The sequence below is a fragment of the Triturus cristatus genome, chromosome 1_1 (genome assembly GCF_964204655.1).
Source record: "Triturus cristatus chromosome 1_1, aTriCri1.1, whole genome shotgun sequence".
Taxonomy (NCBI): domain Eukaryota; kingdom Metazoa; phylum Chordata; class Amphibia; order Caudata; family Salamandridae; genus Triturus; species Triturus cristatus.
Window position 1 is genome coordinate 1012672850 of NC_140579.1, and position 25510 is coordinate 1012698359.

At 49.0% G+C, this 25510-nt stretch overlaps 1 pseudogene; it reads right to left on the reverse strand.

The window, feature by feature from the left end:
• LOC146871453 (receptor-interacting serine/threonine-protein kinase 3-like) overlaps positions 1–25510 on the reverse strand; it is a 376914-nt pseudogene that overhangs the window by 316587 nt on the left and 34817 nt on the right.

Genomic DNA, 25510 nt, shown 5'->3' on the forward strand with positions numbered 1-25510 from the left:
GTGGTCAGGAATCAGGCTCCGTGCTAAGCATACGACATACCCATACAATAACCATGCGTGCATCCGTTCCAAAAACGACTCTACACCGTAAAAATTATGAAAATATCTTTCTTTATCTTCTTTTTCTCTTAGTTGCTGATTAGATAAATAAATAACAATCACAATATACAAACTTTTTAAATAGTGCAGGTCAAATAAATACTGGCTTAATGATTCAATAAATAGGGGTGATCATAAATAATGAAGGCATAAATATAAGTGCAATACATACAGGCAATTAAATATTCTGAGGCAATAAATACTGTAAACCAATAAATATTGTGCATCAATAAATACTGTGGACCAATAAATACAGTGAAGCAATAAATAGGTTAAATACAATAAATACAGTGCCCCTAATAAATAATTAAAAGCTGACAGTGACACTCATAGAATCAGATCACATTTGAATTCCTAAGGGCTGATTTGGCCCAGGCACAGCTTGTGGGGATGTGGAAGGCTCGAGGGTGTCTACTCCCTGGCTTGGACAAGGCTGAGGCCTAAACTGAGGTAGATCAAGGGGGGAATACCAGAGACCTGGCTCTCTCACTCCACACAACCCCTCTAGATTAGTCCCAGCTCACCCCTGGCACAGTCCAGCTGGTTCCAGCACCTCTCTAACCCCTAGAGTAGTCTCTTAGGATTCCACAGGGCCTTTGGCGCCCTCTATTCCACTTACTGCCCTTTTTCTGATGTTCCGACGCCGCTGGAGTCGTGTCGACGCCGTGAGGCGGATCCGGTTCGACGTCGGCGGCCTCGGCACAATGTCAGTTCCTGACGACGCCGGTAGGCGGCTCCGGTTCAATGTCGGCGGCCTCGGCTCGATCTCGACCTCCGATTCGATGGCGTCGGGCAGTCTTGACTCGATGTCGACTTCGGGCGGCTCCGGTCCGATGGCGACCTCAACTTCGATGACGTCGGCCGGCCTTGGCTCGATGTCGACTTCCGGCGACTCCGGAGTGCGATCCTCACTCCCGACCTCCGGTGCTCCTCTCCTCAGGTTTCCGGCGACTCCGGAGTGCGACCTCCACTCCCGACCTCCGGCACGATTCTCTCTGGTTCCGGCGACTCCGGAGTGCGATCTCCACTCCCGACCTCCGGCACACTTCACCTCGGTCTCCGGCGACGCTGGAGGGCGGACTTCACTCCCCCGTCGACACCGCTCACTCGAGCTTGGTTGACTTCCTCCTCGACCTCTGGTACACCTCACGTCCTCCGTCGGCGCCCTCTCACGATCTCTGGCGGCTCTGGGTACGACGTCTGCTTTTCCAGTCAGCGCCGCTTCTCCACCTCAGGCTCCAGGTCTCCAGGCTACTCGACGTCCGGCTCCAGGGAAACCAATAAACAGGTCAGGTACTTGCTTCCTTGACTTCTAAGGCCTGTTCCTGCTGTCCAGGTCCTTAAGATGGTTTTTCTTGCTTCTTCCCACACAGGGCTCCAGGCTGGGCTCAGTCAGTAGGGACTAGTATCAAGGGTGGGTTTATGGACCCCACTCCAGGCACAAGTTTCCACCCCTGCTGCCTCACTCCTTCCTCCTTCAGGTTTCTGCTCCTCTCTCTTCACCAGTCAGGTGCCAACTGCCAGCTCCAACTGCCAACTCTCTGTCTTAGCTTCCCAACATTCTAAACCGCCTCCAACGGTCACAGGGTTCTGGAATGTTCTGGAAGGTGCTGGTAGGTTCCAGTGGATGCTGGTGATGTCACAGGTGGCCACCATTTTGTGCTCCAGGCCCTCAGACAGAAGTTTCAGGGGTAGATAAAATGGCTCCCTGAATCTGCAGCAAAACGAAAAAGTCTGGTGGTTCCCAAAAAGGGAAAATTCAAACAGGGTTTGAGGCAAAAGTGGGACAAAATAAATAATGATGAGGAGGGACCACCCAAAGGGCTGACAGGTCTAACACGCGTCCCCCCCAGCTGAAAGTGGGGAGAGCTACCCAACCCCTTGGGAGTTCTCATCACTAAGGCGGAAATACCTTGAGAGACCGTCTGCATTGGCGTGGTCCACTCCAGGCCGATGTTCCACCTGAAAGTCCATTCCCTGTAGGGAAATAGACCACCTCAACAACTTGGGATTCTCCCCCTTCATCTGCATCAGCCAACAAAGGGGTCTGTGGTCGGTCTGAACCAGGAAGTGCGAGCCAAACAGGTATGGCCGCAACTTCTTCAGAGCCCATACCACTGCAAAGGCTTCACGCTCTATTGCACTCCACTTCTGTTCCCTGGGAAGTAGTCTCCGGGATAGGAAGACCACGGGTTGATCCAGACCCTCTTCATTGAGTTGCGATAACACTGCCCCAATGCCATGTTCTGATGCATCCGTCTGGACAATGAACTCCTTGGAAAAGTCTGGGGCCCTTAAGACCGGGGCCTCGCACATGGCTTTCTTCAATCTCACAAAGGCCTGCTGACAAGCCTCCGTCCAGACTACCCGTCGAGGTTGTTTCTTGGACGTGAGCTCCGTGAGGGGGGCTACGATGGTACCGTACCCCTTCACGAAGCGGCGGTAATATCCCGTGAGGCCCAGAAAAGCTCGGACCTCAGTCTGTGTCTTGGGGGGTTCCCAGGCCATGATGGCCTCGATCTTCGCCTGGAGGGGTTGCACCGCTCCCCTACCCACCAAGTGTCCCAGGTACACTACCGACCCCTGCCCGATCTGGCACTTGCTGGCCTTGATCGTCAATCCAGCTTGTCTCAGGGCCTGGAGAACAGCTTGCAGGTGACGCAAGTGATCCTCCCAGCTGTTACTGAAGACGGCTATGTCATCCAGATAAGCAGCAGAGAAACTCTCCATTCCCGTGAGGATCTGGTTTACCAGGCGCTGAAACGTGGCAGGTGCGTTCTTGAGCCCAAAGGGCATCACACAGAACTGGTAGTGGCCATTGGGCGTGGAGAAGGCTGACCTTTCCCTTGCTCCATCAGTCAAAGAGATCTGCCAGTACCCAGAAGTAAGGTCAAAGGTACTTAGATATTGGGCAGCTCCCAGCCGGTCAATCAATTCATCCGCCCTAGGGATCGGATGAGCATCAGTTTTGGTCACTGAATTCAGTCCCCGGTAGTCCACACAGAACCTCAGTTCCGGTTGGGCACCCGGTGGTGCAGCTTTTGGTACTAGTACCACCGGACTGGACCAGGGGCTGCTAGAAGGTTCGACCACTCCTAGCTCCAGCATCTTAGTGACTTCACTATGAATGCTGGCCTTCACCTTGTCTGACATCCGGTAGATCTTGGACTTCACAGGTGGGCTGTCTCCTGTGTCCACGTCATGGACGCACAGGTGAGTCCTACCCGGGACAAGGGAGAACAACGAAGAGTACTGCCCCAGGACCTGGCGACAGTCCTCCTGCTGTTCAGGAGTTAGAGATGGGGAGAGAATCACTCCCTCCACCGACCCATCCTTTTCTTGAGACGCGAACAAATCGGGGAGAGGCTCGCTTTCCACGTCCTCTCCTCCGTCAGTCACCATCATCAAGATGACTTCGGGCCTCTCGTGGTGGGGTTTGAGGCGGTTGGCATGCAGCACCTGCAGGGGCTGACGAGGGGTCTTCAGGTCCACCAAGTAGGTAGCCTTACCCTTCTTCTCCAACACCTCAAAGGGTCCTGACCAGCGATCCTGGAGGGCACTAAGCTCTCCTGGTTCGATCACCCACACCTTCTGGCCAGGCTCCAACTCCACCGGGTGAGCGTTGTGGTCATACCACGCCTTCATCACTGCTTGGCTGGCTTCCAAGTTGTCAGAAGCTTGCTTCCACAACTTAGCCATTTGGCTCCGGAAGGCCAGCATGTAGCTCACCACATCCTGGGTAGGCTTTCTGGGAGTTCTTTCCCATTCGTCTCTCACCAGGTTGAGAGGTCCACGTACAGGGTGCCCATACAGAAGCTCGAAGGGGCTGAAGCCCACTCCCTTCTGTGGCACTTCCCTGTAAGAAAAGAGTAAACAGGGTAGGAGGACGTCCCATTTCCTCCGCAGGCTTTCAGGCAGACTTCTGATCATGCCCTTCAAGGTTTTGTTAAACCTCTCCACCAGACCATTTGTCTGGGGGTGGTAAGGAGTGGTGAACCGGTATGTCACTCCACACTCCTTCCACATGGCCCGCATGTACGCTGACATGAAGTTGGTCCCCCTGTCGGACACAACTTCCTTGGGAAAACCCACTCGGGTAAAGATTCCCATCAGGGCCCTAGCCACAACAGGTGCTGTTATGGTCCTCAGAGGTATTGCCTCTGGGTACCGTGTGGCATGATCCACCAGAACCAGGATAAACCTGTGACCAGCTGTAGTCGGCGGATCTAATGGACCCACAATGTCGATGCCCACCCTTTCAAAGGGGGTGCTAACGACAGGAAGTGGTTCCAGGGGAGCTTTCAGCTTCACCCCTGTTTTCCCACTGGCTTGGCAAGACACACATGTCCGGCAATAGGTATCGGACGACACTTTCATCTGAGGCCAATAAAAGTGTGGGACAAGACGGGCGAAGGTCTTGTCTTGCCCCAGGTGTCCTGCCAATGGTATCTCGTGAGCCAACTCCATAAGGAAGGCTCGATAACGTTGAGGGACTACCAAGGCTCGTGACGATCCGTGTAGGGGTGCCTTGGGTTCACTGTAGAGGAGGCCATCCTCCCAGTAAACACTGTAGTTCCCTTCAACGTTCCCTGCTGCCTGGGCTTCGGCCTGTCGCCTCAGCCCCTCAAGGGTAGGGCACTCCCTCTGGCCCTGGCAGAATTCCTCCCTGGACGGGCCTCCCTCCACGTGCCACTCGGCCGGGATGGGTAGGTCCTCCAGTTTGGTAACGTCCCCCACCGCAGACTCCTGGTCCACCACCTCCGGTGGCCTATCCGTCCTACGGGGTGTGGACACCGAGGCAGGCTCCTCCTGTCCTCGGTTCTTCCCTTGACTGGCAGCTGGCTGGGCCTTTGTTCCAGGCTCCAGCCGAAACGAACTCCCTCTCCGGGTAGTCGCGGACCTTGTGCTCACACAGGCCCAGTCAGGTGTACCCAGCATCTCAGTGTGAGTCCGGTATTCCACCTCCTTCCAAGCGTTGTGCTCCATGTCATTCCCCAGTAGGCAATCGACTGGCACGGCAGGGCTTACGGCAACTCGAAGTGAACCTGCAACCCCCCCCCATTCAAAGGGAACCTCGGCCACTGGATAGTGGCCTGTTCTGCCGTCAGCCATCGCGGCTGGGTGGAGTACATCGGGAATTACCTGCTCTGGAGACACCAGTTGGCTACGCACCATAGTCATACTGGCTCCTGTGTCTCTCAGAGCCTCCCCTCTTTGGCCGTTGATGGTGACCCACTGCCCATACTTTGCGGTATTTGCGGGCACCTGGATCTTGGGAACCATCTCCCGTTCTCCCAGGGACACTAAAGTGACACCCGCCCACTCCCTTCCCTTAGTTAAGGGCATCTCCTCCCCGAGCACTACACTAGCTACTCCGGGGGTCTTTCCTCCAATGGGAGGGGGTGGTCATTTCAGACACTTCGGATCTCCTTTATAGTATCCAACGCCACCGCACTCGTAGCAATGGACAACCCTTGGCTGCTGACTCTGGCCAGGATTAGGGTTTCTGGGTGGGTTAGCCCTAGGGGTGAATCCTGTTCCCTTTCCTTGGAAGTTATTTTGGGGGCCTTTGGAGAACTCCTTTTTCTTTTCCCCTCCCTCTTTCTTCTGGGGGGCGCCCTGTCCGGCCTTTTGAGTATCCCCTCCAGTCCCCCTTGTGGACACCCGGGTACTAGCCCAAATGTCCGCCTCCTCAGCAAGCTTCCGGGGACTGGTCAGCTTGCTATCCACCAGGTGTTGCCGCAGTTCAGGGGAACATTTCTCAAGCAGGTGTTCCTTCAGTACTAGGTCAAACAACCCCTCGTAGTTCCTCACTTCACTGCCCTGAATCCAACCCTCTAGTGCCTTCTTTGCATAGTCCAGGAAGTCCACCCAATTCTGTGTGCCCAGTTTGTGACTACCCCTGAACTTCTGTCTGTACTTTTCGGGTGTTAGTCCAAACTTTCTTATGAGCGCCAGTTTCATGGTGGGGTAGTGGGTCTGCTCATCCTCTTCGAGGGCCAATAAAGCATCCCTACCAGCTGGAGGCATGTACTTGTACAATCCCCCTCCCCAGTACTTCTCTGGAACCCCATGGGCCCTTAACGAGACCTCATAGGCCGCTAGCCACTTGGCGATATCATCACCCACCCCATAGCTAGCTACTATGTCCTTTGGCAGGTAGGGTTTGGGTTCCCTGGTGTACTCTCGTTCTTCGCTGCCACCGTTAGGTACAGGGTGTGCCCCGATTCTCAGGATCTGAAGATCTATCTCTTTCAGCCTTATCTCATGAGCCATCCTCTGTTCCTCTTTCTCCTTCTCCAGCCTTGCTAAGTCCCATGTGAGCTGTCTTTTCTCCCTCCGGTCTGTTAACTCCACTTCAGACAAGCCACCGCTAGAGGCACTGCTGCCCTTCCTGGAAAGTGTCCTGGGCCCCGCTGACAGGTTCCCCACCTCCGGTTGGTACAAACCAGCTCCCTCACTGTCGGGCTCTCTATCCCTGTCCTCCTCCTCAGCCTTGCTTTCTCGGCGTGCCTCCCCCCAAGCCATTAAGCTGGTTTGGAGTGCACCCTTCTTTGCTCCTGGGGGACAATACACCCCCTCCCGCTGGCAAAACTCCCTGAGTTGGGCCACAGTGTACGTTTCTAAATTCTCCAGTACAAACTCCATCTTGCCCACTCAGGTCAGAGGACAGTTATTTGCAGTAACAATGCAGGGGGGTACCTTTAATAATACCTCCTCCCACCACCAGAGTAAATTTGGAAAAAACAAAAACCCACAATTAGGAAGGCCGCTTTGAGAAAACTCCCGGTGTAGGCCTATGGACTACCCACAGTTATTGTTGAGTATACGTAGGCACAGCTCTATCCCACCGCTGAACACCAATTATGTTAGAAAAACACTCCCACACTGGAAGGGTGGTGGTGTTCTCCCAGACATACACTGTGGTAGCTTGGCTCGAGTGGTCAGGAATCAGGCTCCGTGCTAAGCATACGACATACCCATACAATAACCATGCGTGCATCCGTTCCAAAAACGACTCTACACCGTAAAAATTATGAAAATATCTTTCTTTATCTTCTTTTTCTCTTAGTTGCTGATTAGATAAATAAATAACAATCACAATATACAAACTTTTTAAATAGTGCAGGTCAAATAAATACTGGCTTAATGATTCAATAAATAGGGGTGATCATAAATAATGAAGGCATAAATATAAGTGCAATACATACAGGCAATTAAATATTCTGAGACAATAAATACTGTAAACCAATAAATATTGTGCATCAATAAATACTGTGGACCAATAAATACAGTGAAGCAATAAATAGGTTAAATACAATAAATACAGTGCCCCTAATAAATAATTAAAAGCTGACAGTGACACTCATAGAATCAGATCACATTTGAATTCCTAAGGGCTGATTTGGCCCAGGCACAGCTTGTGGGGATGTGGAAGGCTCGAGGGTGTCTACTCCCTGGCTTGGACAAGGCTGAGGCCTAAACTGAGGTAGATCAAGGGGGGAATACCAGAGACCTGGCTCTCTCACTCCACACAACCCCTCTAGATTAGTCCCAGCTCACCCCTGGCACAGTCCAGCTGGTTCCAGCACCTCTCTAACCCCTAGAGTAGTCTCTTAGGATTCCACAGGGCCTTTGGCGCCCTCTATTCCACTTACTGCCCTTTTTCTGATGTTCCGACGCCGCTGGAGTCGTGTCGACGCCGTGAGGCGGATCCGGTTCGACGTCGGCGGCCTCGGCACAATGTCAGTTCCTGACGACACCGGTAGGCGGCTCCGGTTCGATGTCGGCGGCCTCGGCTCGATCTCGACCTCCGATTCGATGGCGTCGGGCAGTCTTGACTCGATGTCGACTTCGGGCGGCTCCGGTCCGATGGCGACCTCAACTTCGATGACGTCGGCCGGCCTTGGCTCGATGTCGACTTCCGGCGACTCCGGAGTGCGATCCTCACTCCCGACCTCCGGTGCTCCTCTCCTCAGGTTTCCGGCGACTCCGGAGTGCGACCTCCACTCCCGACCTCCGGCACGATTCTCTCTGGTTCCGGCGACTCCGGAGTGCGATCTCCACTCCCGACCTCCGGCACACTTCACCTCGGTCTCCGGCGACTCTGGAGGGCGGACTTCACTCCCCCGTCGACACCGCTCACTCGACCTTGGTTGACTTCCTCCTCGACCTCTGGTACACCTCACGTCCTCCGTCGGCGCCCTCTCACGATCTCTGGCGGCTCTGGGTACGACATCTGCTTTTCCAGTCAGCGCCGCTTCTCCACCTCAGGCTCCAGGTCTCCAGGCTACTCGACGTCCGGCTCCAGGGAAACCAATAAACAGGTCAGGTACTTGCTTCCTTGACTTCTAAGGCCTGTTCCTGCTGTCCAGGTCCTTAAGATGGTTTTTCTTGCTTCTTCCCACACAGGGCTCCAGGCTGGGCTCAGTCAGTAGGGACTAGTATCAAGGGTGGGTTTATGGACCCCACTCCAGGCACAAGTTTCCACCCCTGCTGCCTCACTCCTTCCTCCTTCAGGTTTCTGCTCCTCTCTCTTCACCAGTCAGGTGCCAACTGCCAGCTCCAACTGCCAACTCTCTGTCTTAGCTTCCCAACATTCTAAACCGCCTCCAACGGTCACAGGGTTCTGGAATGTTCTGGAAGGTGCTGGTAGGTTCCAGTGGATGCTGGTGATGTCACAGGTGGCCACCATTTTGTGCTCCAGGCCCTCAGACAGAAGTTTCAGGGGTAGATAAAATGGCTCCCTGAATCTGCAGCAACACGAAAAAGTCTGGTGGTTCCCAAAAAGGAAAAATTCAAACAGGGTTTGAGGCAAAAGTGGGACAAAATAAATAATGATGAGGAGGGACCACCCAAAGGGCTGACAGGTCTAACAGGAACTAAATCTTGAAATGTTTCTTTTTCATGTTCATATTTCCTCGGAACCAGCATGATGATCATAATGTTCATTGAGGCTCCTTTGTCTTCCAAGGACATTTGGATGTCCGCCCAGAGCTGCTGTCCTCACGGAAAACTTTTAACCAGGCGAAGACTGTGGTCAGATGACTCTCGACCATGTTCAGCAAGGCCTTCTCATCAGAGTTCGACTACCCAAATGCAGGCTTTAAACGGTAGCCATTTTTTACTAGGCCAAAACGTATCATCTTAATTAAAAGAGACAAAAACAACGTTACCACAGCATAGTGATTAAACAGTGTTAACCCCACTAATACCCTTATGTGTATGTAATTATCTAGCCTTTGCAACACAAGAAAAGCATTAGTACACGACATTTAAAAAGCGTTTTTTGTGCTTTAAAATAAACAGCACTCAGCAACATTTATTAATAAAACATGCTCATTATTAGTAAACGACACAAATGCTTCCCCACGTGTAGTTTTCTCTTGTTATTTCTTATTGGTTAATTAAAACATTTACACAAAACAAATAATTAGTAATTATAAATTAATAATTTTAATTTCTTTCGACAATAGACAAACCAGAGCTTAAAAAACCCAATAGATTTTCAACAGAAAACTCTGCTCCAGCAGAAGCAGCTAGTACTATTAATTTTTTGTTTTTTAAATGGCCAGAAATAGATTCTGTTATGGTTTCTTGGATGAGGTCTTTCAGAGAAAAGGAGTACCTTAGATATTGATTACAGACACTGCTCAGTTAAAGGCCCAAAAAGTTTTAGGATGGTTTGGGGTGGAACATACGTTCACATTTGTTTATTATCAGGAAGGAAATCGTGAGGTTGAGAGGTTCCATCGTGTTATTGAAGGTGCAATGCATAGGACTAAGAGTAGGAGAGAGGATCGATACTTAAAGTGAGGAAAATTGTTTGTATATACCAAATGACCTGCATAGTCACGGGGTACAATCTATTTACTATGATACAGGGAAGAGCTCCTTTTACCAAAGACAATCAGAACTGGATGCCCAAATCCAGAGTTGTGGAATAGCACATTGATGTGGTGAGGAACATCATCAAGAACGCCCAATGAATGTACAAGAAATTTCATAAAAGGCTAGAAGCAATGTAAACTTCGAAAATGATACTACTACATTCAGGAAATACAGCTGGCTTTCCAGCACTGATTTCAGGTTCATCACATGATACAGGATTAACTTTATAAAATCAAAGATTGCATACCTTACAGTGACTTTCCTCAGATACGAGTTATCCAATAAGGGCAAGGGTTTGGCATCTGATTCTCTTCAGAAACTTGCTACCTTACAGCCTCCAGACACACATGGAATGCACCTACTTGTCTCACAATGATGAGTGAATAAAGTCCTTGTATGACTTGATTTCTTTCACGTTTTCAGCACAACAATGGACAGACAGATGGATATCTTGTGTGCTCTGCAAGCAGTCATGGTAGAGACAGAATATTTACAAAAACTAGGGATAGTAAGACCAACCTAGTTACTCAGAGTTAGACCAAGCTACTCTGGTTATACTTGTGTGACCTACAATGAGGGACAGGCAGTTCCTATAGCATATGAGTCTCAATTGTATTTTCCAGCTGAAGCACATTTTGCTTCAATTGTAAAAATTCTTACAACTGTATAAACAGCTATTTTCAAGGCGCGCTCTTTGGTGCAGGGAAAACTCATGATTGGGGTTTCTACCAATGCTCGCGCCCTACACTGGAGGTGGGTGCAGTAGGCCTCTTCTTTAAGTGCAGTGGATGATCGAATTTTTCGTACACAGGCTTCTCTCCAATACGAACATAATGTAACTCCAACTCCAAAAGCCATACACATTGAATCTTATCAGAACGTATTCTTCACGGATTGCTCTGCTTAACCAGTGGTAGAAACAAAATAGAAGTACTCAGCAGCTTGCGCGGCAGTGCAAGGTGAAGTGTAAGAAGGTGAATTGCAAACCAGCTTAGAGCGGAGTCCAACCGGTTGCTTGAGTGTACTAACAGCATGATTATACAAGCTTTGACTTAATCGCTATTTGGTAATTGGTATTCTAAATGTATGAAATGTTTATTTCCTAATTGCAAATTACATTTGGGTTGAAAATCGACCTGACTAACGAATATTAATGAGGTAGGTTGCAATTTAGCAGGCCACCATGTCTGTGTAATGGATAAGACTATATGAATTGTGCTGTACCACAAGAGGAACTTCTAGGACCCAGGGGAACAAACCAATGACTTAGTTAGCACAACAACTGAAAACACTGACTGAGAGGACATATGTTATGGAGACTTTCACCCTGACGTGGGACAAAGTCCATGGAGATGTAAGTGAAAGCTGGGTGTTTCAAACTTTCTATGAGTAAGTATATGTGGCCGATCCCTTGTAGTCCGAGCCACATATATAATAGCCACTGGCTTTTAATGTTACCAACAAAGTGCTGAATTTCAAGTCCATAGTAGAAGTGGCGGTTACCAGGGACATAAGTGTTCTTAAAGCTACTAACGCTCCTAGCCCACTTGGCTTCTCTGGGAACTTCTACAGCTGGTTTACTACCATCTTTGTATTAAAGTTCCTTCAGTAGTTCTGGCACTACTACTTTCTTTGTGGGGAAGCGGATATTACCTATATGCTGAAGAACCCATGTCTGTAGCCCTGATACAGGCCTATAATCCTTCTCGATATCTTGCCTTGTGTCCTGGTGACCTAATTCCAGGGATAATCAATCAGGAATTACCAAGGAGAAAGAGACCCATGACGATTTGAAAGAGGGTGATCCCTATTGTAGAGAAAGCAGAGGAAAGCGCTGGTAATCCTTGTATCTCTCAATGCCAAGAACGCCACTGATATGGTTGAAAGCAGTTAAGAGGGTGGACTTTAGCCAGTCTTTTACCTTATTAATGGCCAATTAACGGGAGGCCTTATCTACCTTTCAGCTATGTAAGCCAATCTGTACAGAATTCATGAAGAATCATATCAGGACAGATCAGGGGATAAGGAACGTTGCTTTGGAGGCAAGAAAAATAAATTAATGCTCTTCCCTGATGATGATTTACTCACCTTGAGAATCCTGGAAACATCACATGCTGCCATCTAATTACATCTGAACCAGTTTGAGTAAGTAGATTAATCAATGTGAGGACTAAATGTTTAGCTAGGTCATTGCCTTGGAAGCTCTAGAGCCCCATCCTCTTAAGATGGACTGAGACGGTCTGGGGGTAAAGGTCACACATTCAGTGAATGGCCTATACTGGGCTAATTTCCCACATCTACTTGCAGCCCTGAGGCTGGATTTGTCAAGATGGTATGTGAAATTCATCTCCCAGCTTGAAAGAATTAGTGTGGTTAAGATGTCAGTTTTACCTAGATTCCTGTGCTGCTTCTAGTCCAGTTATGGACCTTCAATTGATGTATGTCCACCTTTCCCAGCAACAAACCTTAAAAGAACAAAGCCAGGTAAGGCCTAAACTCAGGAATGTCTTGTACACCAGTCTCCATTCTGAAAGAACATTCCAATAACCTATGGTTCAAATAACTCCTAGAATACACCAGATCTCTGGCATCAACAAGAGTAGTGTTATCAGAATACCAAATAGGGATGCATCACCTTACATCAATGAAACCCTCTGCCACATTAGACCTCTTCTCATTCTATCAATGCTCTGTAGAAGCTGCCAGGCTAGATGTCCTGCACTTCACAAGAAACTCTTTGGTAATAAATAATTTGATCTTGTTCATGACTATTACCATACACAACAACAGTTGAACTATGAGAAATCAATCCACATCATCCATCAGTCCAGCCAACTAACTATTAAAGCTCCAAGTGCTTACTCGAACATGAAGGTCATCGTCCAGGAGTACATTGCTGGGCTTGAGGTCAAGGTGCAGCAAGGGTGGCTTCAAGCTGTGAAGGCGGTTCATGCCTAGGGCTACTTCATGCAGAATGCGTATCTTGAGCTCCCAAGGCAGTGGGTGGACACGGTGTAGCAGAGAGGCCAGGCTACCATTCTCCAGGTACTCCATGATGATTCCATGACAGACATGCCCATCCTCAGTCAGGCCCTCATACATGCCATAAAGCTTGATCACATACGTGATCGACGAAGCCATGTCCATCATTCTGGCCTCCGATAAGAGCTCCTGCAGTCCTTGAGAGAAGTTACTGTAGGGACAAAAAGAGGCAGAGTTATTTCATCTATGCATCACACTGGAGGTTTAACCAGCCCAGGAGAGATCTCCAAATAAGCACTCTAACTAGTCCTAAAGTGACCACCATCTTGCACGACTCTTCCAATAGATACCAATCTACACTGGAAGGAACCTCCTTCATGCCTGATCGAGTACAGCCTCTTGGGGTAACCCTTCCTCTCACGCAGTCGTTATTCAGCCATATCAAGACTAGTGTTGAGAGAAATTTCACACAAAATTTTACAATACTGGAGCATAAACTACATGAGCAAGTACATCCCTCTTATCTGAGTGGGATTTCGAATGATCCCCTGCAGTCTTGCTCTAGGTTTCTGGTTGGCTAATAGGATATAATTGAACACAAAGTTGGGGAGAAGGATAGGACAAGGAGAAACATTGAGAGAACAATGGGATTATTTTTCTATTGTTTTTTTTTTAAGACAAAGCAGAGTGGATTGTACTGCACTTAGAGAGTCAATGGTCTGTTCCAGCGATATTCTAAACAGAAGCATAGGTATCATGTACAGGAAGATATAAATACTGAAAAAAGTCATTGAAACAGCCCCACTAATCGCACAAGTTACTTACTTGTGTAACGATATATCTGTAAGAAACATTAGTTAGTGGGGGGGCGGTAGGTGGCGCACAACCGGAATGGCCGCTCAGCTGTGAGGCTCCGGTAGCTCGGCTCCAAAATAATACATTTATCCTGCTTTCCACGGAGGAAGGTGACCACGAAGCCCGGCACTTATGGAGTAGGGTGCCCGCAACCTCCGGTGCGAATTTCGTCTTGTTTGCACTCCGGGAACCTCTCGTGGGGCACAATACTTGCTGCAGCGGGAGAACAGCAGAGAGAGGAGTGGTGCTGAGTGAGGCGAGCGCCGCTGCGTGAGCTCCCGGCTACACACGTGGTGCTAGGCCGCGGCTTGGGAGACGGCCTGGCGCCCAAAACTTTACGAGACCCAGCGTGATCTCAGATCACCAGGGAACACCCTGCGCCTTCATCTGCATGCCAGAGAGACAACCATATCGGTCTGTGAAGTGTGACCGCCGAAGGCGGGTGAGCGCGCGGAAATCAGGCACTGGGAGCTGACACCGGCGCACAGGAAATAAAAAGTTGAACCGCAAGACTCTTGCTCTCACACCCCTGAATAAGCAATAGCAGGCACGTTTTTCAGCCCAGACCTGGTGGGGCGCTGCGTGAGATTGCCAGTCCATATTAGAACCTCAACACCATTGCGTTGTCCGAGCGCTGCCATTTTATAGCCGGACCGCCATCACAAGCTCTCTATGCCCGCTGACGCTGTACAGGCTCTCGACCCCCTGGGAGATGCTATGTCGTGGCCCCGCTAGACGTCCGTGCCTGCACCTGCCGGAGGATTGGCGGCGTAGCACGAGGTCTCCTGCGTAAGACGCTTCAGCGTGCCGACCGCCGCGAGAAAGGGTGGCCGGGCGTGGCTGGGGGTGGAGTGGGCGACTCTTGGAGGGCCACGGGTGCACGATGCTGATGGCCGCCGTGGATGAGTGAAGGCATCGCACCTCAGCATTGGCTGCTTCATTGCGGTGCCCACGAGACTGGGAGCGCTGCCCCCGGCCATATTGTGTAGGATCAGAAGACCGCAGCATAGCCTGCATCCCAGACGGGGGCCTGCATAGATAGGAAAAGAACGGAGGCGAGGGTCCCAGGAATGGAAAACTACAATGCAGGCTTCTCACTGCCAATACGCCTTGGGTACCTGAGACAATAAGTAGTGGCCACGCTAAATACTGGTGTGCAGCGGGACGTTGCGCACCACCACGATACGGGAAGGGACTGTACACACTGACAGAGGGCCTGCCCACTGCGCTGCTCCCCTAGTGATTGCTGAGGCCAGCAACGGGTTTCCAAGCAGCACCTCATCCTTGACAGGGTCTCGACACTTATTGGGTTACGCGCTGCGGCGCTGAGCATCCACGCGAGTGACTCTCTCCTCTGGTGGCCCACGGAACCAACTAACCTACCTTTCATTATTCAGGCAGATAGTCAACCTGGAGTAGAGCTCTCATTTGCCTGAACCCTGCTGTACTTACAGCAGACCACTGCAAGTTATACCACAGACGCCAGCAAAACAACATATACAAGCGCAGGACACTACTCCTTCCGGAGCTACAAGATGGGGAAGTCAGAGGGTCGACAGCCTAAACTTGTTTTCGAGGCGAAAAAGACAGTCACTCGCTCAAGCACTGAAGAACCCGCACCAAGCATGGAAGGCCCCTCACAAACGCGACCTCCTACCCAGGACGACAAGGTCAAAACTTTACTCCTGGCGATGCAACAGAGTCTTTCCTCTTTGTCAGGCGCAATGTACACTATGAATAGTCGCTTGGACTTCCTGGTGCTGAAATTGGACAAGCACGATGAACAGATCAAGGACGCCGAAAAGCGGATTTCAGACTCAGAAGATGCTGCGGCCCGAATGCAAAAACAAATGACACAAATGGACAAGATTCTCTAAGTCATAGCCTCCAAGAACGAGAACCTTGAAGCTAGAAGTTGCAGAAACAACATCCGAATTCTTGGAATTTCGGAAACTACAAATATGTGAAGTATGGAGGACTACATTGAGCGCCTTTTGCGCGACACTTTCAGCGAAGCCGTCTTCTCCCCACATCTGACAGTGGAGAGGGCTCATCAATCTCTTGGGACTCGCCCACCTCCAGGCAGCGCCCCGCGCCCTATCATTGCTCAGATCCTTAATTACTGTGACCGGGACACAGCACTCGCCTGGCACGTGAAAAGAAGACACTGTCCCATGACGGTATGAACTTCACCATTAATCCCGACTTCACGGTTGCTGTACAGGAAGCGCGCCACAAATTTATTCCAGTGAAACAGCAGCTTTGCAAGGCGCAAATCGACTTTGCACTCCTATACCCAGCGCGCCTAAGGATCACATACCAAAGTAAACAGAAGAGATTTGTGTGCCCCCGCCAGGCGGAAGAGTTTCTCAAGAATGTTAACAGGCACTCACCCCAACTGAATTCAGATGATCGCTCCTCGCTGTACTGCTCTCCGGAGCTGGTGGAAGACTAGCACTAGCAATGTTGGGGGAGTGGCAAGGTTGTTATTTTTTTGACTCCCATAGGCTACTGTGAATGGGACTTTCCTTTGACTACCCTACGCTACAGAGGTACAGCGCTTCATGGCGGCAGATGACTGGCATTATGGACAGTCGAAGGGCACCGGATGGGTTATCTCCTGCTCCTCTGGTGTATGTTGGGCAAGTACTGGGTTACCGGTAAGACTAGGGTGGTGGTACCTTCTATCCATGGTGTAGAGCCAAGCACCCTCCCGCTACCACTTCCGAGGTATCGCCTGCTGCTACCACGGCCGGGTGTGTACGTTGGGAGTGGGGAGGTAACTGTGACGCACCAGCAGTTCCCCCACTATGGGTGATCCCCCACATGCCTCTGGTTCACACAGGTCTGGGTTGACTGCCTTGACCAGTTGGAGAAATGTTGGGGGTTCGGGTAGGAATTGTTATTCCGGCACAATTGGGGTGCTGTTGTGGGAGGGTAGGGGATGGGTGTGGGAAGGGTCTTAGGATAGGTTTGTTGTTTATCGCTATACTAACTTGTGACAGACACACACATGGCATCTCTATGATCCTGGCACGCAGAGTACAGGAGGCATGGCACCACTTTCTATGCAATGCAAAACCTCATGGCTGATTTCATGGCTACTCAGAGTCTACAGATACTTACATGGAATGTAAGGGGACTTGGAGATCCTCGCAAGCGCCGCCAACTTTTGGGGAACCTAGATAGGCACCACATAAATATTGTGTTAATTCAGGAAACACATGTTCATCTACTGCGCCCCTCCACATTTGCCACGAAATGGGCCGATCACCGTCTAGTCTCATCATACTCATCCTATGCTAGAGGCATGGCAATACTTATTAAAAAACAGACACCGTTCGCCCTAGCGGGTAGACTGTTGGATCACAATGGGAGATTTACTATAGTGTGGGGACGGATAGGTACGGACTCGATCACCCTGGTGAGTTGTTACGGCCCCAATGTAGACACTCCAAACTTTTTCAAAGTGCTCTGGGGGAAAATACTCCATTGGCTCCACGCACATCATATGGGGGGGATTTTAATGTGGTTCTCAACCCAACGGAAGACAGATCACACCCCGCAACACTTCATTACAACAGATCATACCAAGCTCTGTTGGGCATTAAGACAGAAGGGGGACTATTAGACGCCTGCCGACATGCTCATCCTACCAAGCGGGAGAGAACCCACTTTACTGCGCACGCCGCCTTTTGGGCACGATTGGACTACTACCTAGTCTCCCGAGGGTTGGGCCCCTTTCTGAAAGATGTCACACATTTAGCCAGAACCTGCTCGGACCACTCCACAGTCAGGCTCACGCTTACCACACCAGGATATAACAAAACCACGCCACGCCTGGAGACTGCAGCCCTTAACGCTACTAGATCAGGTGTTTCACAGTGAATTGGGGGAGGAGATCCAAGACTTTTTCCGTAGGACTAAGGGTTCGGTGGAGGCTGTAGAAACAATTTGGGAAGCATTTAAAGTGACGGTGCGAGGTTTCTGCATCTCCAAGAGTTCAGGGGTGTTGAGGGATATACAGAATACGATCAAACGACTGGAAACAGAGCTTTCAGACCTCGAGGCACAATTGAGGCTGGAAGGGGATGAGGATGTTAGGCACGTGATTCGGGAAAAACTCACTGAATATACGGAATCCGCTGAGCGGGAAACAAAATTTCGAGGGAAATACTGGGCGGCGCGGAAATATGGGGAGAGGGAGCAACCTGGGAGGACACTAGCTGAAACCATACGATGGCCACGTTTCTCCAATTGTGTGTTGGAAGTCATGGGGCCGGGAGAGATCCTGCACCGCGACACTCCTGACATTCTAGCAACCTTCATCGCACATTATTCAACGCTTTACACCTCGCAACGTAGGGATCATTTTGAGTTGGACGGCTTCCTTGGTGATGTTGCCCTTGGCTGGCTCGGGAACTCGCAGAGGGAGTTCCTCTGCGCTCCTTTCGAGCTAGACGAATGACGAGAGGCCATTATGCAGCTGCAATCCGGGAAGGCCCCTGGCCTCGATGGGTTGCCGGCTTAGTTTTATAAGGCTTACATTGATCTAATGGCGCCGATATTGAAAGAACTGTATGAGGAGTCATTGGAAGTTGGCAAACTACCCCCCATCAATGAGGTAGGCGTTAATCACGTCATTACTTAAACCCGAGAAGTCGCCAATATGATGTGATTCTTACAGGTCGCTATCTTTGATTAACTGCGACGCCAAGATACCGGCAAAGGTTATTGCGAATAGATTAGCTCTGTTAATGGAAAAATTAGTGCTCCCAGATCAGGCGGGATTCGTACCTGACAGAGTGACCACGCATAACCTCCGCACCCTTTTCTCTATCTTACAGAATGTGGCACTGGAGCTGCCGCCGGCAGCAGTCTTCCTGGATGCCACTAAAGCATTCGACTTCGTCGAATGGATTACCTTTACGGGGTGCTGCAGCGCATGGGGTTTCCTGCCCTATTCCTGTCCCTGATACGATTGCTATATCAGTTGCCAACGGCGAGAGTGTTAATTAATGGACATCTGTCCGACGCGTTCCCCATAACCCGGGGCACAAGGCAGGGGTGCCCCATCTCACCCCTCCTGTTTGTACTAGCCATCGAACCATTGGTGTAAAAATTGAGGCAGCATCACCAGGACAGGGCTCTTAGATGTAAACTGAGACATATCCTCATATGCCTATATGCGGATGATATAACGCTATACGTGAGGCATCCGCAGGATAACTTAAACCCGCTACTGAGAGAATTCATACTGTTTGGTAAATTACCTGGGATACATATGAATTGGGAGAAATCTCAAGTTTTGCCCTTGACCTCAGCAGTCTCGTGTTTCCCCTTGAACTATCCGTTGGAGTGGTGTGAATCCGACTTACGCTATCTTGGGGTGGTAATAACTAGAGACAGAGACGAGTTAATGCGACTCAATTATGGGACTGCGATACACCGGATCACGGAAAATGTCACCCGATGGATCTCCCTACCGCTGACCCTCACAGGATGTGCGGCATTGATCAAAATGGTGGTTTTGCAGCAAATACTATACCTTTTTAAAAAAAAAATATTCCATATCATCCTGGACGATATTTTTTCCAAACGCTCCAATCTGAAATGGCACGGTTGATATGGGGCGGGGCAAACAACCTCGGTTGTAATGGAAGGTGCTCATCAAGCCATATGCTCGGGGGAAGGGGGGGATTCGACCTGCCAGATTTTGAGCTGTATTATGTCTGTGCGCAAGCTCACTATGCGTACTACTGGTTCCATCCCCCTAGGTATATGCCGCAAGTTGCAGCTGAACACTGGCTGGTGGATCCTATCCCCTTAAATGGCATGCTGAATGCGCCTCCCCGTACACGCGACATTGAGCCCACCACAATCACATGCACAGCAGACGCTTGGCGTTGCGCTCTCTCGCTCCTTCAAGGCCAGATATTATACTCGCCGCTCCTCCCCCTCTCATACCACCTGCGAATGCCGCTGCTGCAAGAAACTGGGTTCCTTAAACTATGCAAGCGCACTAACATCGCCACATGGGGAGACCTCTTCAAAACGGGACATTTCGCACAGCTGACAGCATGTTCCAAGGGATACAGCCAACTTCACTTGACATGTTTCTTTACGTCAGACTACGCCAGGGCGTACGATCAATCACCCCAGAATTTCCTAAGGAACCCCCAACATTTCCCCCTTTGCACATGCTGGCACGCGCCACATCTCCGGGACACCTGGTATCCGTGCTTTATCACAGTATACGCACACAACAGACAGAACCCCCCAATTCTTCTCGCACTAAGTGGTGTCAGGAGCTGGGACACGAGATTACTGATGACCAATGGTTATACTGCTGCATCCAAACAGAACAGATTTCTGCTAGTTCTAAACTTCGCGTCACACATTACAAATTTCTGCAGCGTCTATACTACACCCCGGCTAAAATGTTCCGATTCAATTTAAGAACTACCGATAGTTGTGACAGGTGTGGCAGCCCTGGAGCTGATTTTTTACACTTGGCCTGGGAGTGTTCCAGAGTTGGTGAATACTGGGCCCAAATATTCAAATCCCTACGCCAGATGGCTCTCATCACTTTAGAATGCACGCCATTACTAGCGCTGTTAGGCTACACTAAATTTATCCCAAAGCCCTATCGCAAATTCCTTGCCATCGCATTATTATTATTTGCTAAGCGTAGAGTGGCCTGCCACTGGGGTAGAGGGCGGGCACCGAAGTTCAAGGAATGGCTGGACGATCTAGTATATTGCCAAGACAAAATGATTCTGTATGCTGAAACGCTGCCCAGAACCTCGAAACCACGGAACATATGGGGTCCCCTACAGGGCTACCTTCTCGCTCACTCTGCCGAACTCTTACCTGATGAGTCGGAGATATCAGAACAGTAAAGACATTTGCGCACCAGGCATATGTCACGCATGGGATGCTCAAGCAGGCCTAGCCTTATAGTGTGTGTCATATTGCCCCGTTGACACTTTCCTTCCTGTGTATGGTGCTTCTTTGCCTTCTAGCGCCTATGCCAAGGTCTTCATGCCAGTATCGTTTGTCCAAATGCTACTCCACGTATAGTACGAGGTCTAATGTTTTTCATGCTACATGGACATCTAAACGCCATCATAGAACGTAATGAGTATGTCTACCTGGGACATGTGCCTCCTGTTCAAGGAAATTGCATTGAGTAACATGCCTACATTTTTTTTTGTGATAAAGCCACTGATTGTATTACTGCTTACCATGTCTGCTGAACGTCATTGAGAAACTCCTTTCATATTGTCATTGTTTGTATTGATGGAAAAAGAATACAAATAAATATGCACAAAGAAAAAAAAGAGACATTAGTTAGTGATAGATTCCTTACCTTAGAATATCCCCAGGGGTCAGACTGGATCCGGAAAGTTTTCGTCAGCAGTACCCCTGCGCGTCGGTAGGCGGCGTTGTGTGGCTCCGCGTACGTAGCCGCCGAGATGACGTCGTCGGAGCTACTTGGATGACGCCGATGTCAGTTCTGTACACAACTTTTCCGCGCCAGGAGCGCAGAGCCATGTCAGAGACCGACTACTGGTGCAATAGAACTAGGGCCCTAAAAGGGATGACCTGAACCCTAGAGAACAGTTCACATAACGGGGAGGATGGGCGGGCGGTAAGGAATATATCACTAACTAATGTCTCTTACAGCTATATTGTTACAGTAATATGTGCATCTGAAAGAGACACATTAGTGATAGATTCCCAACCTTAGAATACATACCCAAGCAATACCAACCCCGGTGGTGGGTCTGCGAAGTGAGATTACACCAGAAAGTCACAGAGAACCGAACGGCCAAAGAAGCCGTCTCTCTGGACCGGACTGTCAAGGCAATAGTGCTTAGTGAAAGTATGCAACGAGGCCCAAGTGGCTGCCTGACAGATGTCTTGCAGGGGGACACCGCGGCCCAATGCTGTAGTAGCCGCTGTCGCCCTGGTAGAATGGCCGTGCAGCCCAATGGGAGGTTCCTTTTTAGCCAGAGAGTAACAGGCTTTAATGCACAAGACAACCCATCGAGAGATAGTTCGCTTGTGCACAGCCGGGCCTTTCTTGGCGCCCTTGTAGCCAACAAAGAGCTGGTCATCCACCCGGAACTGTTGTGTGCGGTTGAGATAGAACGAAAGCGCACGTTTTGGGGCCAGACGGTGGAGCCTCTCCTCTTCTCTTGAAGGGTGAGGAGGCGGAAAAAAAGTGGGCAGAGTGACAGTTTGCCTGAGATGAAAGGCAGAGACTACCTTTGGTATAAAGGAGGGACGCGGCCGAAGCACAACCTTGTCCGGAGGAAAGGAGGTTTACAGGAAAGAGCCTGGAGCTCACTCACCCGCCGAGCGGAGATAATGGCCACCAGGAAGAAAGTTTTCAAAGTTAATAACCGCAAAGGACAGTTATGAAGAGGTTCAGAGGGAGCGCACATCAAGTATGTGAGAACCAGGTTCAAGTCCTATTGAGGCATCACAAAAGGAATAGGAGGGAAAGGGTGAGTAATGCCTTTGAGAAATCTATTGACAACTGGGGACTTGAAAAGAGAGGGCTGATCAGGCAGCCTAAGAAAGGCTGAAAGAGCAGAAAGGTAGCCCTTGATAGTGCCCAGAGCAGAGCCCTGCTGGGCCAAAGAGGGAAGGAACAATAGGACCTCAGAAAGAGTGGCAGAAATAGGATCAACAGCTTTCGCTGGGCACCATGCCATACATTTTTTCCACCGACAGGCGTATACCGTTTTAGTGGAGGGAGGCCTGGCAGCCAGAATCACATTACAGACTTCAGGAGGCAAGTCAAATGGAATCAGCTGTCATCGCTCAATCTCCACGCAAGGAGGTGGAGGCTGGACATGGGGTACCGCTGTCTCTCGGATCTGTGCTTGCTGGCGCAGAAAAAAAAAAAAAGAACTGACGTCAGCACGCGTGGGCGCATCTAGGTAGCTCAGACGGCGTCATCTCGGCGGCTACGATGCCAGCGACGTACACGGAGCCACACGACAACGCCTACCGACGCGCAGGGGTACTGCTGACAAAAACTTTCCGGATCCAGTCTGATGCCTGGGGATATTCTAAGGTAGGGAATCTATCACTAACGTGTCTCTTTCAGATATTTGCATATTAAGAACAAAGCCAGGAGACTGCAGAGTTGTGTACAGATGGTTTATGGCTGGGAAAATAATGTGATTTTTTACTTTCCTAAACCTGAACAATCATTTTCTTTGCTTGGTTGATTTAGTTGGGCAATTAGTTATTTTATATAGGAAAAGTATAGCGATGAAGCCACAAACTTTCATTATATTTTTCTATAAAAGCCACAGAAAACTTTAACCGCCTTCTGGAGTCTGGGCAGATTGGGCTAATGTTCATACTCTGAATCGCTCAAGCGACTTATAAGTGTTCTTAGCAACTACATCTTGTCAAGAGGGGGCTCTTTATATGACTCACTGGATACCTCTTCTACGACCATGATTGGTCTGAAAGTTACAAGCTCTGCTGAGCCAAATACAATTGATTTTACAGGCCTTATTTGTTGCACATTGTGTGGCTTTTTAAATTGAATCATATGTACCTCTTAATCTTCAGTCTCCTGATGTGGCAGTCTGGGTGACTGCTGCGAACTGATACTTCCATGAGTCTTTTACTAGTTTCAAACACTTGTCAGATCAAAACTACTGGGACCTCATGGACTCAGGAACGTATGGAGCTTTGATTCAGGTACAGAGCTGTGGACTAAGTCACCTTGGGCAAGAAAAGCGCTGCCAATATCCATTCATAATTAGGGGTAGTAGACAAACATTCTATATACTTTCCTATCATTAAAGGCTTAGAGTCAGATGATCTGGAGCGGAATGAAACGCTCAGTAGATGCCTTCAGCTTGAGTGTCCAAATATGGACCACAAGATTAAGCCTGAGTCTCTCAGGAGAATACCGCTAACTCACACATGGATAAAGAAGAACTTAAATGAAGACCGGTGCAGGACATACCAGTTTTTACTTCTTACATCACTAACGGGTAAACATATGTGCGCCTATAGAGTATTCTGCATTGGATTAAAAGAACTACTATACATTAACAAAATAATTAAGAGTACGGTCTAGTTGGATTATGATTTAGTATTCTGGGACAAAACCTATAATTGAAAAGTTTTGTATCTATTGATGTCAAAATAACATCCTCAGTCCTACATTTTGTTTAAACTCCGCTAATAGTAGCCAGTATCCTATTTATGGCCACAATTATGCCGATTCATGAACTGATGTTTCGAACAATGACTAATATGCACGTTCGACATTAAAACCATTATAGATGTGCCCAAGTTTCCTCACATAATCAGCTCCGGTTTCCTACAGGCAATAGATTATCTTGTTTAAGTGACTTGCTTTCATATAAGTGGAAGTGGGACAAGGTACACCTGTGAGTTTTCTTTTCTGAACCGCTAGTGGTTGTCATATGGCATTGCCCCGGCCAGCAACTCATGTGGGTAAGGATATCTATACATGCCCTCTCCTAAAAGGGCTTTATGATCAAGCATCACAATATCTGGATGTACATTTTTCGCACCATTAGTCATCCCTAAATCTCAGCTCAGAACATCTCTCCCCCATGTACATATTAACATTCAGAAAATGTGCTTTAATGTCCAACTGCCTCTTCCCCACTTCACAGACATATAAATCTGCACAGTAAGCATGTGTAAGTGTAGCTGCATATCTGGCATCTATTACTACCTGAATGCAATTCAGCGCTAAGCTTTACACAACAAAACATCATAACAGAGCAACTGCGCTTTTCTTCTTCCAACCTGTCATGTATATGCTGAGCACTTATCAGAGACTGTTCCTGGTCAGAGAAAGATGTAATGTATTACATGTCTTATATGTATTTCAAGACAATGTTAATTTCCAAATATTGACCCTTGAGGGTTTTTAGAATGTTTACAGTTGATGTGTAGTCTTAAGAGGCAGTTGGCAAGGAGTGATTGGCAGACGCGCCTGTGTGCTCTGTATAGTTGGCTGTGAGCAATAAACTGGAGAAATATTTACCACATCTAGGATTCTTTTCATTATCCTGTGGTAGTCATTCACTACATTTATATTGGCGACGGGTGCAAAAATATTGGAGTCGATATCGCCACTACAGGATCCATCCTATGCGCACTAAATTGTTGCAGTAACCAGAGGTTCACTGACAGTTAACCCAGACTAATGCATGCATAAAGTTATCCTCACCATGAACAGCATAGAGGGTGCATCCTTATCAGGCATCAACACACCCATCTGAAGTTTTTGTTAACCTACTGTGTTGGTCTCCCACTGTAAAACCCAAGTTGGAATCGAAGCCTTGCTGTGAAAAGAAGCTCTGAACCTATGTCTACGGTGGAACGCACGCTGGAAAACAAGCCTCGTTTTGATTTCAGTTCAACAGAGGTTGGAGTCCAAGCCTCAATGGTGTCAGAAGGGCTGAATCTAATCCTGCTGCGGAACACAAGCTATTAATCAAAGTTTGTTTCGGATGCGTGTTGAGAAGATTTATCATCAACATCTGGTTCTAAGCTTGTCAAGCCTCAAAGCAATTTCAGGTATTTCCATCTAGCATTTGAGCTGCAGAAAGACGCTCTACTTTCATTCAGGTACTGAGAATAATTGCACTTGGCACTCCATCTG